Source organism: Aquarana catesbeiana, linkage group LG02, assembly GCF_042186555.1.
Source record: "Aquarana catesbeiana isolate 2022-GZ linkage group LG02, ASM4218655v1, whole genome shotgun sequence".
In the NCBI taxonomy this organism is placed as follows: Eukaryota; Metazoa; Chordata; class Amphibia; order Anura; family Ranidae; genus Aquarana; species Aquarana catesbeiana.
The window spans coordinates 463345784-463363915 of record NC_133325.1 but is presented as its reverse complement, the minus strand read 5'-3'; positions in this window follow the sequence as shown (position 1 = coordinate 463363915).

The following is an 18132-nucleotide window of genomic DNA, read 5'->3' as shown; positions in this document are numbered from 1 at the left end:
ATCTTCCCGGGGGTCCTGAGAGGGGGATCCCGGGCCACGGGAGGAAGCGGCCAAAGGGTCCAGGATAGCCGGCAAGCCTGCCAGGGAGCTCAGTATTAGCTGAGAAGCGGCAGCCATCACTGAGGAACTTGCTCGCGGCCTCGTGTTTGCCACGTGTCGTTTACAGTACTCTGTAGCTTAGAAAAGTTAAAATGTGCACATCAAGCAATCATTTATCCATTTGATGGCTCCATCCTTTAAAAATTAAATAAAACTCACCCAGAACCATAAAAGTTTCTCTATAACCACTTAAAGACCGAGCCTCTTTCTGAGATTTGTTGTTTACAAGTTAAAAACATTTTTTTTGCTAGAAAATTACTTAGAAACCCAGAACATTATACTTTTTTTTCTAACACCCTAGAGAATAAAATGGCGGTCGTTGCAATACTTTCTGTCACACCGTATTTGCGCAGCGGTCTTATAAGCACACTTTTTTTAATTAAAAAAAAGACAACAGTAAAGTTAGCCGATTTTTTTTTATATACTGTGAAAGATAATGTTACGCTGAGTAAATTGATACCCAACATGTCACGCTTCAAAATTGCGCCCGCTAGTGAAATGGCGACAAACTTTTCCATGGGCAACGTTTAAAAAATTCTACAGGTTGCATGTTTTAAGTTACAGAGAAGGTCTAGGGCTAGATTTATTGCACTCACTCTACCGATCATGGCGATACCTCATATGTGTGGTTTGAACACCGTTTTCATATGCAGGCGCTACTCACGTATGCGTTCGCTTTGGCACACAAGCTCGTCGGGACAGGGTGCGATAAAAATTTTTTATTTTTTAATTATTTATTTTACCTTTTATTTTTTATTTTTACACTGTTTAAAAAAAAAAAAATTGTCACTTATATTCCTATTACAAGGAATGTAAACATCCCTTGTAATAGAAAAAAGCATGATAGGACCTCTTAAATATAAGATCTGGGGTCAAAAAGACCTCAGATCTCATATTTAGACTAAAATGCAATAAAAAAAATAAATAAAATTGTCATTTAAAAAAATGAGCTGTGGGCAGAAGTGACGATTTGACATTGCTTCCGCCCAGCAATTGTATGGAGACGGGTGGGGGCCATCTTCCCCTCACTCGTCTCCATACCCAGTTACCGAAAGGACGCGATCGCACCGGATAACGGCGGGAGGGGGACCCTCTCCCGCCACCGATAAAAGTGATCTTGCAGCGAATCCGCTGCAGAGACCACTTGTAGCGGACCGCCCGCTGAAGGCGGGGATACCGGGGTTATGGGAGCTAGCCACTGCCATAACAACGATATCCTCCTTCAAACAGCCACCGTATAATGATGGCGGGTGGTCCCTAAGTGGTTAAATAAAATTTACAAAATTTCAGAGACTGGGGGCGTGGCCTAGCACCTGACTGAGATGACTGCCTGATCAGCATGCTCCGACATCTAGGGCTAACATCTCAGCTTCCATAAGTGAAACTGCTTTGACTCACCAGCGAGGAGATGGCCGGGAGAAGCAGTTCTGCCACCTGCTCCCAGGCGGACCAAACCACGCTGCTCAGCCGAACCATTCCTGCGATATTCCACTCTCGGCAAGCTGACTCGCAGGCCTTTACCCAGACCTCAAGCCATGATGCTGCCAGTCAGCTCAGTCAGCCCAGTGCACACAATCCTAGGGAACAGCCGAACGCCATCAGGCATGTTCCACAGCCGTCCCCGCATCTCAGCATGGTGGATCTGCAGCTAGTAGAGATGGACATAAAAAGCACACTGACTGCAGCAATATCAGATCTGAAAACTGTGACCTGCCGCCTAGAGACTGTGGAATCAACGGCCATGACGCATGGAGCAGCAATAAGGCAGGTAGAGCAGGTCACCAATACACATGCCCAGCATCTCATTGAGATGCATCGCCACATCGAAGACCTTGATATAGGGGGCGAAGGTGCAACCTGCGAATTAGGTGGATCCCAGAAACAACAGAAGGCCCTCAGTTACAACCAGCGGTGTGGGCAATATGCAATACACTCCTTGGGGGACCTCCAGATTCTCCCATAGAGATGGAGAGATGTCACAGGGCCCTTAGGCCTAGAGGTCGAGATGGGGATCCTCCTAGGGATACAGTATGATGCCTGGTTAGCTTCACCCAGAAGGAAGACATAATACGTTTAGCCTGCAATCAAGAACAGCTGCAACATGAAGGCTCTCCCATACAAATTTTCCAAGATCTATCTCCTATCACACTCCAGTATAGAAGGGAGCTCTGCCCCTTTCTCAATGTTTTGTGGGACAAACATATTATGTAGGGAAGGGAGGAAGTGCCAGTTGAGGTATCTGTTAGGGGATCTAGAGGTACGTTAAAGCCACCACCCAAAATTAGGAGACCCGATTGAAAGAGCGTGAGTTTCGCAATGCCCTCCAGCAGAAATGCGACTTGGCTGGAGTTGGGGCAGTATACATTATCTAAAGTCACCGGCCTATTTCTCCACAAGCCCCTCAGGAAAATAAATCTACCCTCTGGATCTAATAGTTGGTCCTTTATGTCAAAAGATAACGCTTTAAAGAGCAGTATGGAGACTCCATTAGTCTTAGAGTCAGGGCAGGTGGCATGATAAGCTGTGGGAAAGCGGTTATTATGGAAGTGTGGGGCTGAGCCCGATTTAAAGTGTGTTTCTTGAATAAAAAGGATTTGTGCCCTAAGCAGGTGTGCTTCTGCAAGGACACTGCTGCGTTTTGCAGGGATGTTTAAGTGGCGGCACTTAAAACCACGAAACCATGTAAAAGTCTAGGCCCGGAAGGCCTTACGGCCCTATATTATAAGACATTCTCAGACATTCTGGCGCCAAGCTTTCTTAAAGCGTTTAATTCGCTTTCCACCGATTCTTGTAAATCGGAAAGACTGCTCGAAGCTTATATATCTGTTATTCCCAAGAAAGGGAAGGACCCCGCTAATGTCTCCAGCTATCGCCCAATCATCCTCCTTAATGTGAACATCAAGCTCTTTGCCAAAATCCTGGCAAATCGCTTGTCTTACCACAAACCGGCTTGGGTGGGCCTAGATCAGGTAGGGTTTGTCCCTGGAAGAGAGGCAAGGGACAATACCATTAAGGCTCTGAACCTGCATACCTGGCTTACTTCTTCTCAACAGGTGGGCTTCTTCCTGGCAATGGACGCAGAGAAGGCATTTGACAGAGTGGCTTGGGACTATACGGTTTTGACCTCGCTGGGGCTTAGACCCTGTATGCAGGGCTTTATCCTATCATTATATGCTAGCCCCAGAGATAGGGTTAAGGTCAATGGGCATCTGTCGGACGCCTTCTCCATCCATACTGGAACCAGGCAGGGATGCCCCCTTTCTCCCTTGCTTTATATACGGTACTTATGCTAGAACCCCTCCTCCGTTGCATCCGAGTCAATCCAGATGTCAAAGGCATACGGATACGGGAACGAGAGTTTAAGATTGCGACCTTTGTGGATGATGTTCTACTTTTTCTTTCTTCACCGCTAATGTCCTTACCCAATCTTCTGCAAATTCTAGAGCACTTTAAACTCCTGTCAACCTTAAAAATCAATTATTCCAAATCATTTGCTTTGAAATTTTCCCTACCCACGGAACTGGCTAAGCAATGTCAACTTAATTTTCCCTTTCAATGGAAAGCAAGAGCCATAATCTACATGGGTATCCAACTTCCTGCTGACCTAGCAGAGCTCTACAGCAGAAACTTCCAGATGGAATTACAGAGTATACGCCAAGATCTACAAAAATGGGTTAAACCCACCATCTCCTGGTTTGGGCGAGTGTCCATCCTTAAAATGACGATCCTCCCCCGGCTACTCTACAAACTTTAAACACTCTAAATGCCTACCACCTACTTTTTTTGGACTTTACAAGTCCATATGTAGGACCTTCCTTTGGTGCAATAACCCCCCAAGGATAAGCTGGATGAAGCTGGTGCTCCCTAAGGCGTGTGGAGGAATTGGTCTCCCTGACCTGCAACACTATTACCAGGCAGTTCATTTAGCACGAATCATCGACTGGAGAGTGCATAGCCGATGTAAAGACTGTGTGACTTTAGAATACCTGATAACGAACTCTGATTTATGTTATGCACCTTGGCTCTCTATAGAACACATATCTCCAAAGGCTTTAACCCATCCCCAAGTTGAAGCCACCCTACATGAATTTGATAGGGCTTGAGCTGTATACGCAGTCTCGGCTAAATTATGCCCCATTACTCCAGTGAGAGGCAACCCAGACTTTCCTCCAGGCTTATCCGGAACCTTCCTGAAATCCGAATGGCCACATACGAAAATGCTGGCTAAACACTATTTTCAAAGAGGCCACTTTTTGCAGCAAAATGATCTTGCTGAGCTCTCTGACACGGGTTAATTTCCATTCTGGCCTTATATCCAGCATAAACACTTTCTAGATGATCTGTCCCACAAAAAAAAGGCTTTACAAAGATCCCTACAATCATGGAGTCACTCTGTTCTCATTTGACCCCAAAGTCATGTCATATCCATGCTCTATCCTTCCTTATTTGGAGAATCCTCCGCACTTCTACGCTGAGAACATACCTATTGGGAATCTGCCCTGGGCTCTCAGATAGACGAGGAGAGCTGGGACGGCATACATTTGTACATTCACAAAGGGTCCTTGAATGTCTCTGTTCAGGAAAATGGGTACAAATTGAAAACCCGCTGGTATAGAACCCCGGACCTGATTCATAAATTCTCCCCCTCTGTCTCTGATCAATGCTAGTGTTGTGGCAGAGAGTCGGATACATTTCTCCATATTTGGTGGGACTGCCCAGCGCTCCACCCCTTCTGGCATAAAGTACATGACTTGACAACAACAGTGTCCTTGCTCCCACTGGAGTTTTGCCCAGCACAGTATGTCCTACATTTAGCTAATATTCCTAAAAAAAGGGACTATAAGTTGGTTGCCAAGCACATGATTAATGCTGCTAGGATGTGTATACCAGTCCATTGGCGGTCTACATCCCCGCCTTCCATGACTGAATGGTTTATTTGAATAAATTGTGTCGCTGTGATGGAGGAACTGATCTATACTGCCTTGGATATTTCCAAATTCACTGCTATATGGGAAGCCTGGACAACCTTCAAAAGATCCCAACTATACCAAGACCTTATAAATACTAAAAACTAATGTTACTATTTTGGGCTCATAGAGTCATCTATGTATATGCTCTATTCAAATGTTTTCAATAAAATGTTTATGCAAAAAAAAAAAAATGACAAAATTTCATTATACTATCCTTTTATACAAAATTAACCAAAAACCATTAAAGTTTCTCTTTAACCATATCTGATGTTTAAATATTTATTCAAATGTATCCTGCTGTAGTCTTGAAAAGACTTTTGAACTCCACAACATCAGAAAATCTTTCCCAGATTTGAGTTTATTTCTAAACATACTTAGCAGTCTGTAGGAGAGTCATGGAACACAATCATATATACAAGTCAGCCAAGTGGCAAATTGGTTCCTGTCTTGCTTACGTTAGTCTATAGATATAATCAGCTTAATCAGAGTAACAAACCATTTTGAATGAAACTGAAACAAGTGCATTTTAAAAGAAGCAGATATTTATTTACTAGCTTTATTATTTTCAGCTGTTATAAATTATCAAATTCCAGATACCCATCATCACCTCATTTTGATCACGGAGTAAATGTAATGAATGGTAGGACAATGTGGATACATAATTAAAGTACAATGTATTTATTTTAGACAATGGAGGGCAACTCAGGAATGAGCATTATTGTAGACCCTGGGGTTTATTTCCCAAAGGCAAATAGGCTGCTCACTTTGCAAGGGAATTTTCCTGTAGCTTTGTAAATGTGGAGAAAATTCATTTTGCAAAGAATACCCAATCACCTGCAAGGAAAATAAAAACGTAAAAATTTATTTTTGCTTGCACATTGTTGGATGATGAAAATCAACAGAGCTTTACCTTATTTACTAAACTAAGGGAGAATTCCTTTACAAAGTAAAAAGCCTCTGTGTACAACCTGTTTGATTTTAGTAAACCAACCCTATTGTGTGGAGATTGATGTTTTACTCGTATGTCCATTCTATTCCAGTCATCTTCTAAATATTCCACAATACACACCCTATTTATGAGGATTAGCAGCTGTTGCTGTCAGTGAAATCTCTGTTTGAATTCAAGGGTAGTCTTAAGGCAAAGAAGTCAATGTGTTGCCAGTGGGAGAAGTCAGACTTACCACATGTCTTATAATATGGAGCTTCCCGTCAAGTCTAGTGGTTATCTGGGAGCTGTGCAAAACTATGCCAATGCTCCTCTGTCTTCCCCTGCAACAACAGACCATGGCAAAATTGATTTATGGCTTGTTGAGAACAATGAGAAGCAGTGATATACAGTGATGGTGTTAAGGCAACTCTCCTTGAGAAAACAACTACTGTATACAAAATATTTTAAAGATATATAAAACATATAAAATTATGATGAGATGGTATCGATGCCCAGTAGACTTACATAACGTCAATGATGATAACCAGGAGATTTGCTGGAGATGTTTTAAAGAAAGGGGTACAATGACACATATGGTATTATTGCCCAGTGGTGATGGATTTCTGGGAAAAGATATTTCATATTTATCATATGTACAGGATGCCAAGGTTGGGTCCTGGACGGGTGCTATATAGCACCAATATTTGGGTTATGGTCTCTTTAAGGGAAGTGTGGTAGTATTAAGGGGGTCACCCAGGAGAGGTGAGGAATTCCCGGGAATAGCTTTAATCAGGAGAGGATTGACTCATAGTTCTCTCTGTGTTAATAAAGAGATATTTGGGACCCAGAATTTCGGAGGCTCTGAAGTAATATTTGGGTGGGAAAGAGCCTCCACCCCTGACTACAGGGATTCCAGCACACACAGGGTTAAGAGCTTCCAGGAAGCAGCTGGGAGTTAAGAGCTTCCAGGAAGTAGTGCTAGGAGTGGTGGTGAGGAGGAATTAGTGAATACACCTGTCTTGAAGAGCTGTGAGTCTGCTGGGGGCTACTAAAAAGATTCAACAAGGACTGTTAAACCCTTGGGTCAAAGACCCACTTTTACTTTGTGCTGAAGATAAGTGGACTTTGTTTTGTATTTTTGTGCCTGTGTGCTGCTGGAAACATTATTTTGATTTGTTAGCTGAAAATAAAAGCCTTTTTGTTTAAAGTTTAACGGCTTTGTACTCAGTCCTGTGGAGCTACAATCCCCCAAACTTTACAACTAGTGGAGAATGCGGGCAGAAGTGCATTTGCAGCCGCAAAAGCCATTTAAAACTGAAAACTGACATTTAAAGAGACAGTGTATCTATGGCATGTCTTGGGTGAAATCAGCTCAGACACTACAAACAGTAAAAAAAAAACATTGAGGAGGTCATCAAGGCATTGGCACAAGCCACCGTGACCCAGCAGCTAGCTTCTGCAGAGGCAAACCATCGCCATGAGGAAGCGATGGCTCAGCAGCAGCAGGCCTTGGCACAGGTTGTAGCTGCACAGCAGGAAAGCACACGGTTGCTATCCGCCCAGTTTACTGCCCAGCAGGAGTCCACTCAGGCACAGGTGGCTGCCTTGCAGGAGGCAGTGCAGCGCCTGGCTCAGGGATGGGAGCAAGCGGTCGTCGCTGGTGGTAACCAAGTATCCGTGAGGGCCAGCCATTTCTTGCAAAAACTGACATGTAGAGGCCTTTCTCACTACCTCTGAGAGGATAGCGGAGAGAGAGAGGGGTGGCCCCATGACCAATGGGCTGGCATTATCTCCCCTTTCCTTACCGGTGACCTGCAAAAGCCTACTATGACCTCCCAGCTGAGCACATCAGCGACTATGAGCATCTGAAGGCAGAGATCCTGGCCCACCGGGAGTGACCACAGCTGTCCAGGCTCAAAGGATGCACCGCTGGAGGTATAAACCTGACCAACCACCCAGGTCCCAAATGCACAAACTGGTACAGCTGGTCAAAAAATGGCTGCAACCAGAGAAGCTGACGGGCCCACAAATGGTGGAACAGGTGGTGATGGACTGCTACCTGCGGTCTCTGCCAGATGACCTACAGTGCTGGGTAAGCCATGGAGACCCTGCAACTGCTGACTAGCTGGTAGAGTTGGTCGAAAGGTACACCGTGGTGGAGGACCTGCTCGGGCCTGCCAAGCATCGGGAACCCACACCAAGGGCAACCAGGCCAGCCACAGCACCTAGGGGAGAAGCCCTGCCAGACGATGGAACTCGCAAACCTGCATCATCTTCCACAGAACCACGGAGGTTGGTTCCTGTCCCAAGGATGGAGGACATACAGTGTTGCGAATGTCGGTCCTGTGGGCATACCTGGGCACAATGCCCACTTCAGGAGGAGCCTATGGATTGCGGGACTGGTCTGAGAAGCTCCTTCTATGTGTAAAGACCATATGCCACTCATTTTGATCTGGCTGCAGGATGGTTTGAGTGTGAAGTGTGGGTGAACCACCTTCTTGCCGGGGCTCTACTGGACTCCGGTAACATGGTGATGTTGGTACATGCCAGGGTGCTCGGGAGACTCAGCCCCATAAGTAAGACACTACGGGTAGTGTGTATACATGGGGAGACCAGGGAGTACCCCCTAGTTCCGGTGACTGTTTTCTATGACTGTACCTCAGTGACACAAGAGGTTGGGGTGGTAAGAAGTCTGATACATGACATCATAGTGGGGAGTGAGTGCCCATTGTTTATTGAACTGTGGAACCAGGTACAGACGGGGCTGCCAGGACAGCCAGGGGAACTGGGGACACTGGGCCTTTTGGGGCCAAACCTTGAGGGGTCTGGTCCAGAACCACTGGCAACACACACACGTCATTTTGAGATACCTGTCACTGATAATAACATTTCATAAAATATGAATATAGTTGATAATGCTCATCTTTCAGGTCTCAAGACCGAGTTGACCTCTGGGGGGGGAATTTCTCCGCTACAGGTCATGTTGGGGGAGGACGAAGAGGAATCTTCCCTATTGCAGACCTTGATTGAGGAGGATGAGGGGAAGACTTCCTCTAGGCTAGTGCACCCAGATTTGGGGGTGTCCAGGGGTGTGTTTGGCACCACGCAGCTACAGGACCCCACTTTAGTCAATGCTCAGGAGCAGGTATTAGTTATTAATGGAGTCCCACAAGTGCCTGGTGCCAAACAAAAGTTTCCTCGCTTTGCATTGAACAGGGACTTGCTTTATATAGTAGCTGAAAGCCGAGGGGAAACTGTGGAGCAGTTTCTGGTTCCCCAGTCGTATCGGCGGATGCTCCTTGATTTAGCCCACAACAATGCACTCGGGGGGACACCTGGGGGCTGAAAAAAAGGAAGCCAGGATAACTGACAGGTTTTACTAGCCAGGGGTAAAGACTGAGGTGAAAAGGTACTGTGCGTCTTGCCCCACTTGCCAGTTAACCGCTCCTGTGTCCCACTACAGAAACCCCCTGGTACCCCTGCCCATAATTGAGGTGCCATTTGAACAGATTGCTATGGATCTGGTGGGGCCCTTAGTAAAGTCAGCCAGGGGACACCAATATATATTAGTAGTCCTGGATTACGCAACTACGTTTCCTGAAGCAGCCCCTTTAAACTTCTCTAAACTTCCTCTAAGGCCATTTCCCGGGTGTTGTTTCAAATCTTCTTATGAACTGGGTTCCCCAAGGAGATACTGACGGACAAGGGCACTCCTTTCATGTCAAAGGTGATGGTAGACATGTGCAAGCTGTTTCAGATCATGCAGTTGCGGACGTCTGTCTGTCACCCGCAGACAGATGGCCTCATTGAGAGATTTAATAAAACCCTAAATTCAATGTTAAAAACAGTGGTCCAGAAGGATGGGAAGGATTGGGACATGTTGCTCCCAGCCCTGTTATTTGCCATCCAAGAGGTTGAAAGAAACCTGGGAAAGTGAGTCCTCACCACACAAAATGGTTGTAGAACATATCACTCGAATGCAGGAGAGGGTGGCTAGAGTGATGCCATTAGTGAGGGAGCATCTCCAGAAGGCCCAGGATGCCCAGAGGAGGGTGTACAACCGGTCCGCTAACATCAGGCAGTTTCAAGTGGGAGACCGGGTGGCTGTTCTGATTCCCACAGTAGAGAGTAAATTTTTAGCCAAATGACAGGGTCCATTTGAGGTGGTGGAAAAAGTGGGTGAGGTGAACTACAGTGTGCACCAACCTGGTAAAAGGAAACCGTACCAAATTTATCACATCAACTTGTTAAAACCCTGGAGAGATTGAGAACAGGTGTCCGCTGTGGTAGGCTTCAATGCAGGAGACTCTGCCGGAATTGACCTGGTGCAGGTTGCTGCTACCCTCTCTAAGCCTCAAACTCAAAAAAAGAAGGAGTTTCTGCAGAGAAACAGAGCAATGTTTTCAGGGTGAATGGTCGAGTCCAAAAGTTTTGGTGCTGAAATCCAACGGCACCCTGCGTTTCTGTAATGACTTTAGGAAACTTGATGAAGTGTCCAAGTTTGATGCCTATCCGATGCCCTGGGTAGACGATTTAATTGAAAGGTTGGTTCCCGTCCGGTCCATCACCACGTTGGACCTCACAAAAGGGTACTGGCAGATTCCCCTCATAAAAAGAAGCCAGAGAGAAAACTTCTTTTTTCACTCTCGAAGGCCACTTCCAGTATAAGCGGATGCCGTTTGGTTTACACTCGGCCCCTGCCACATTCCAAAGGTCAATGGACAAAACGTTACGCCCCTATTGACAATACACCTCTGTCTACCTGGATAATATTGTAATTTTTAGCACTGATTGGGAGTCCCATCTTCCCCGGGTTCAGGCAGTCATAGACTCTCTGAGGAAAGCAGGGTTCACAATTAACCCTGAGAAATGTGTGGTTGGGGTGGAGGAGGACAGGTACCTAGGGTACATTGTGGGTAGGGGGCTAGTGAAACCGCAGTTGAAAAAGGTAGAAGCCATACAGAACTGGCCCCATCCACTAACCAAAACATAGGTCAGAGCATTTCTGGGCATAGTTGGTTACTACCGAAGGTTCGTCCCCAACTTTGCCACCATCGCTGCACCATTGACTGACTTAACAAAAGGCAGGATGTCAGTAACGATCAAATGGAATACGGATGCTGAAGAAGCCTTTCAGAAGCTTAAGGTGGCATTGTGCCAGCATCCATTGCTTGTGGCTCCAGATTTTGCGAAAGAGTTTGTGGTGCAGACAGATGCCTCAAGTGAGGGCTTAGGAGCAGTATTGTCTCAAGAGGTCAATGGGGAAGAGCACCCAGTAGTTTTTTTGAGTAGGAAGTTGACGACAATGGAGAAAAACTATGCTGTGGTAGAGAGGGAGTGTCTGGCCATCAAGTAGGCTCTGGACTCCCTACGATAGTTTCTCCTAGGTAGGAGATTTTGCTTGGTGTCAGACCATGCCCCATTGACCTGGATGAGACAAAACAAGCACACCAATGCCAGGGTGACAAGGTGGTTCCTTTCTCTCCAAGAGTTTAATTGCAGGGTAGAGCACAGACCCGGGAAACAACATCAGAATGCTGATGCCCTCTCCCGAGTCCATTGTATGGTGTTGAACGGTGCCTCCAACACCTCTGCGTTGAGGCAGAGGGGGGAATATGTACAGAACGCCAAGGTTGGGTCCTGGACAGGTGCTATATAGCAACGGGATTTGGGTTATGGTCCCTTTAAGGGAAGTGTGGTAGTATTCAGGGGGTCACCCAGGAGGGGTGAGAAATTCCTGGGAATAGCTTTAATCAGGAGAGGACTGACTTGCAGTTCTCTCTGTGTTAATAAAGATATATTTGGGACCCGGAATTTCGGAGGCTCTGAAGTGATATTTGGGTGGGAAAGAGCCTCCACCCCTGACTACAGGGATTCCAGCACACACGGGGTTAAGAGCCTCCAGGAAGCAGCTCTTAAAGGCAGGAAGTAGTGCTAGGAGTTGTGGTAAGAAGGAGTTGATGAATACACCTGTCTTGAAGAAAATATGAAGAAAGAAATTGCGCTAGGTGTGTGATAAATAAAAAAAATAAATTACTAAAAATTAAACCATGAAGGATATCCTGCTGCTAAGCACTATAACCCTGATATGGGGCACAAAGAGATAAATGTATATATAAAAGTGCAGTGCCGGATAATAAACCAATGATTTACCAAGTGAACATAATATATATGTTTGCACTAAAGTGAAATATATATCATAATCAAAAATATCCAGTGAAAAAAATCAGGTGAAAAAAATCTGGTAAAAAAAGGTCCATACATAAAATTAATGTGTTAGAGAAAATATGTGCATAATAAACAAATAATGTGACAACAAAAAAGTTCATAAGTGAAGGTTTCTCAATAAAAGAATGCCAATACAGGAACCAGGGTCTATATTCTTCACCGCTTGTGCTGTCCGTCACCTTACAATAGATAATGGAGGCTTACCAGAAAGCCTGCAACCGCTCTTCTCAGGGGGGTCAAAACAGGCTTAGTAGAAACAGCAGGGACACTGTTAAGGATTCCCAGGTGACCAGCTGGCATCAGTAAGGAGTAACTTCCATAGCTCACTTCCAGGAGAAAAGTGCTGCGCACCAATGGATGACCGAAGGGGCAAATCTTCTGATGGGACACTTGTTCTGAAAACAATTGTTTAAAAGTGGATTTTCCTTAAGGACAAGAAATAAAGGCAATTCTGCCTATTTGACACAGATGGCAAAAAAGACAGCTTTTCTTTACTCCAAAATGAAAACAACATTTCAGCTTTAGATATACTTTAACTACTCTTCTACATTACTACTCTTTCACACTTATACTTTGCAGTCAACAGACCTTGCAGTATGTTATTAAAGGGAGATACGTTGTGATCAGTGCAGGAATAAGATCATCCAGCTCCCAGGGCGAACATGCCAAACTGCACCTCCCCCCCAGGGTGTGCATAAGTTAAATGCTCATTAATGCCTAGTACACATGATGAGAAAATTGGACGAAAAAAAATGCATTTGGAGCAATCGTCTGATAATCTGATCATTAGTACACAGCTTTCAAAAGCTGATTATGACAGTTCATGTGAAAATATCACAAAATAGGCACCCAAAAATTATTTGTAAGATAAAAGAATGAACGATTTTCATGTAAGTAGTATGGCATTTGCACAAAAAAATCAAATGACCAAGACTGCGCATGCTCGGAAATGAAAGAATACATTACAATATATCATTTCTGAAGTTGTATTCTGTCTATTGAGATTTTTTGTAACTATAGTAACCTATTTGTTTTCCATATGAGACTAGCATGGAAAAAAAAGTTGTCCGATATTCTCATTGTGTGTATGGGCCTTTTATTCTGGGAGTAAAGAGTGAGGAGCAAGGTAAAACCACTTAAACTGGCATACACGTGTAGGTTTTTTTAATTCAGTGGGCTGAATTAAAAAAAAACACTAACAGATTCATCCAACCACACAAGAGAGATGGATGCAGAAATCCCCTCCACGAGATGTATTCTAATGCCCCGTACACACGATAGGATTTTCCGATGGAAAATGTTCGATGGGAGCTTGTCGGAAATTCCGACCTTGTGTAGGCTCCATCAGACATTTTCCATCGGAATTTCCAACACACAAAATTTGAGATCTGGATCTCAAATTTTCTGACAACAAAATCCATGTCATAAATTCCGATCGTGTGTACACAATTTAGACGCACAAAGTTCCACGCATGCTTGAAATTAAGCAGAAGAGTCGCACTGGCTATTGAACTTAATTTTTCTCGGCTCGTCGTACGTGTTGTACGTCACTGCTTGAACGTTCTTGACGTTCGGAATTTCCGACAAGATTTGTGTGACCGCGTGTATGCAAGACAAGTTTGAGCCAACATCCATTGGAAAAAAAACATGGATTTTGTTGTCGGAAAATCCTATCGTGTGTACAGGGCATAACAGTGGGGACTCTTCTATATCAGAATACACTGAATAGCACTGCAGCTCATTGGCTGCAAGCCACTGATCAAACAAGATTTTCCAGCAGTCCCATTCTACAGAAGCTGATCTGATGGGCGGTTTCTGTCTAACAGGCAAGGCCACACATAGATCAAAATTCAGCTGGTCTCTGCTAAACCAAACAAATTTTGATACGTGTGTACCCAGCTTTACCTTATTCCTTGCTCCAGTAGGCTTTCTTCAGTGCTGTGACTGGTCCTCTGGAGCTTCTTGGTGAATTGTGAGTGGCTGTGGTCACACTCCAGCCTCGTCATATCATAGAACCCTTTCACACGGGCTTTCCAATCAGGTACGCCTGTCAGTTTTTTAGGCCGACCTGATTGGATGGTCTATTCACTCCTATGTAGTGACGGATGTTGGCTGCTATCTGATCTGATCCTGTCCCTGAAATCCAGAGGGATGGAGACCCTATTTTCCATCCGTCTGGAGGATCGGATCAGAGGAAAATGGACAGGCGGTCCATTTTCATCCGATCTCCCCATAGAGGAGAGCGGAACTCTGACAGGTCTGTCTCTGCATAGTGAGCGGAGATGGACCTGTCATCCACCTGCTCAGCGGGGATCAGTGGATTTATCCACCTGCTGAGCAAAGCAGAGTCCGTTGGGTGGATCGCCCGTGTGAAAGGACCCATACAGGGTTAGTGTTCCTGTACAGTATGATGATTCCGAGGCTTTGGATGGAGGGGGAGAGCACAGCAGCTGGCTGGAGAAACTATACATGTGGTCTATTTCCCCCAACACTGCAAGGGTGGACTATTACACTTTGCTGGAGTTGGGCTGCAACACATTACTTGCTGTTGATGGTCAAATCTTTGCATATGTTAGAAATATACTGGGACTTTTCAGGCTCTACATAGATGTATTCCACACACTATATCTTATTAACAGGCATGATTTTCATTATGATAGAGTGTGTGTGTGTGGAATACATCTATGTAGACCTTGAAAAGTTACAGTATATTCCTGACCTATTCAAAGACATTTTACTTTCACTTTAGTAAACCTGCACTGCAAGTGTCAGCACAGGTTTACAGCACAACATTACACATTCTGGAATGCAGAACAGGTCGGGACTCAAAGGAGAAGAAGAAGCAGTCTGCTATTTGTAACTTCTTATCTTCAATCTGCCTGGGGAGAGCTCCGATGTCTGCTTGGCAGGAAGCAGTAATGGGGGTTGCAGTCTTGTGTTGTCTGCCTGCTCCACCCACCTGAACTGGAGCTCTCACTGTTCCGATTCAGCCGGCCAGCCTGTCAGGAACCTGTGCCTGGGAGAGTGTTTATCTGTGATGCTCAAGTGTTTTGCTGCCCCCTCCTACATTCCGCCCAGGGCAGTGCCCCCCCCCCCGTACCTGTACTGGGGCTCTGGTTCTGATAGTCACTATCGTGGCTTATCTTGACTGTCCATATGTTCTCCACTTCTCCTCGCACTGAGTGAGAAGTGGCTAGTGCATTTAAAGCATTTAAAGCTGAATTACAACTTTCTTTTCACTGAATGGAATGATCAATCCTAGCATAGATCGTACCTCTGTACCATGTTGCTCAGTTGTCTGCATGTCTTCTAATATTCTGGGTTTAGTTGTGACTTTGTATCATTTGACACTCTGCATATCCTGCTGATAGAGTCTGTTTCTTCCATAGCCACTTCCTGCAGTGCCCAGGGTCTGTAACACTCCCCTTTGTAGTTTTTCAGACTGTGCAAATGAGACTGAATACATCCTAATTAGCATTCAATCCTGCCCACTCACACCTACAGAAAGAGTCCAAACCTCTCAAGTCCCACCTCAAAAAATCACAGCATTATTTAGGAAGGAGACACCTTCATACACAGCCTGTTCAGAAAGCTAGTTGTGAGAGATTATTCAGCAAATGACATGGGCGGGGGCTGGACACTGCCCAGGGGAACATGTACTTAAGCAAAAAAAAATAAAAAAGATTATATTTGGCGTAGAGTATTGATTTTTAGTAATGTCACTTGAGTTCTGTAGCCATTTTTCCACTTTTTAAAATTTTTTTGCTTATATGTGTAGTGCCCTGCTCCTGTTGATCAGGCGCTTATATCTAAAATTTAGTGGGTCATCTGTTAATATATGATACAGATTTAATCTATGGCTAAATTAGCCTCTGTTCCAGCATTGGCTGTGTTGTGTGCAGTTTCACGCTGTTGCCTGTAGGTGTCGTTGTCACCACAGGCCGGTGTTGAAAAGCAACAGGCTGAAGTGTATTGAGTGCTCTTCTTTCTGAGAAGCAACTCGGCAGAGGTGGTCCACTGCTATGCATTCTGGAAGAGAGTACTTAAGGGGAAGATGCCATTTTTGGTTCTCTTTCACCTGCTGGCCCTCCTGGCCTAGAGGTATGTGACGGCTTCTTTGCAGTCTCAGGGCCATGCTGGCCCGAGGCTGCATTACTATAAGTGGGCCCAGAGGTCGTCTGGGGCCCACTGGTTTAGAGGTGGTCCTGTGCTGTCTGTCCTGCGGGAAAAAGCCAAGCAATTGAGAAGATCTAGGGGAGGATCCATCTAGGAGAGGACCATGCAGAAGGCTGATCTCAAGAGAGGCCTGGTGACTCAATTGGAGGATGCATCCTAAACTAACTTATCGCACGGTACTGTCAGGTCGGCTTAAAGGTCCTGGTACTGTGTCGCTGTTCATCTAAAACCATTACGTCCTGTGGCAGAGGACTGTTCATCTAATACTACATCCTGTGGCAGAGGATCGTACAACAAATTTTGTTCCTTTAAAGTCTATGGCAGAGACTTCTTGTTCGTGCGCCATTCCGGCTGCTAGGTCAGTGGGAGAGACCTATCCGGGTGGGCAAAAAATCTTTGGACTGAAGGTTTAATTATCCCTAAGATCTCCAATCCCTCAATGATCTAAAAAGGCATTTGAATTTTCCTGCAACTCCCTTTCTACCACTTCACTGCTACTTCTTTCAAGTTCTTTAATTAAAGCATTGGAAAATTACTAAAGTGACTGGTACATACATTGTTGAATACAAAGCTCAACATGGACTCTAGGTTCCTGATGTGGTGAAACTACAGGTAAAGAGGTGACGGCAACAAGCCGAAATATTTCAGCAGCTCCTTCAGGGGTTAGTGCTACATATGGGGGCGTCATCTGGGATTGTTTGCCGTTGCCCTAAGCAACTCTGAGAAGTATTTCACCGAGAGTCTATGCTAAAGAAAGAGGTTTCTGAAATTTGTCACTTTCTCCAGGAAAAGAAGGAGTTAAACTGCAGGATCACATTTCTGACTGCGTAGGCTGAGGATGAGAAGTAAAAGCCCGGGAGCTACGTGATAAGAGGAGCAAGTGGGAGGAGCTACACCTTCTTGTTACTGCGTGAGACACGTGTGTGTGTCTGGCACCAAAGGAGAAGAGAGGCCTCGTGATCATACTGAGAGGATCAGAGTGCAGCCATGTCTTCTTTTCCTCTGATAACTTCGGCCATGGGGTCCAAGATGTTCATTACAAGTACAGCTGCGGGTGCTATGCTAACTGGAACCCTGCTGATGGATACCAGCATCCGTTTGAAGCCGCAGTGGCGGTTCGTGTTATACACTGTTGGAGATATTGAAGGGCTGGGCATGCTTTGCCACAAGTGTGAAGGAGTGGCCATACATCTCCGTCCATTTGTCCGATGTTTGCAGTGTGGAGAATACCTATTCACAGTGGAGCAACCTACAATGTCGCCCCGTGCTTACCGAGTGGACTGGGCTACAGGGATCGCTACGGTGGAAACTACTGCTATTACTGCTGGAGAGCAACAGGCCTTAATCTCATCTGCTACCGTGAGTGTTCCTGAGGGAGATGCCACTGTTACTGCTTCATCAGCGGACATCACTTTTGTTTCTACTTCCACTACACCTATTCCCGCTGCACCTGTCCCGCGGAAGGTGGGATATGTAAAGGCTTCTCGTGGCCGCGGTCGAGGCCTACCTCAGAGACTGTCTGAACCGGAGCCGGAGGAGTGCATGAATCCGGAGAAGTCCACGACAGGAACGGGTGAGAGATCAAAGGGGAACCTATCTGGGACTCTTTGTAAATATTTACTCTACATCTTGTGGCAGAGGATCATACAACAAATTTTGTTCCTTTAAAGTCTGTGGCAGAGACTTTTTGTTCGTGCGCCATTCCGGCTGCTAGGTCAGTGAGAGAGACCT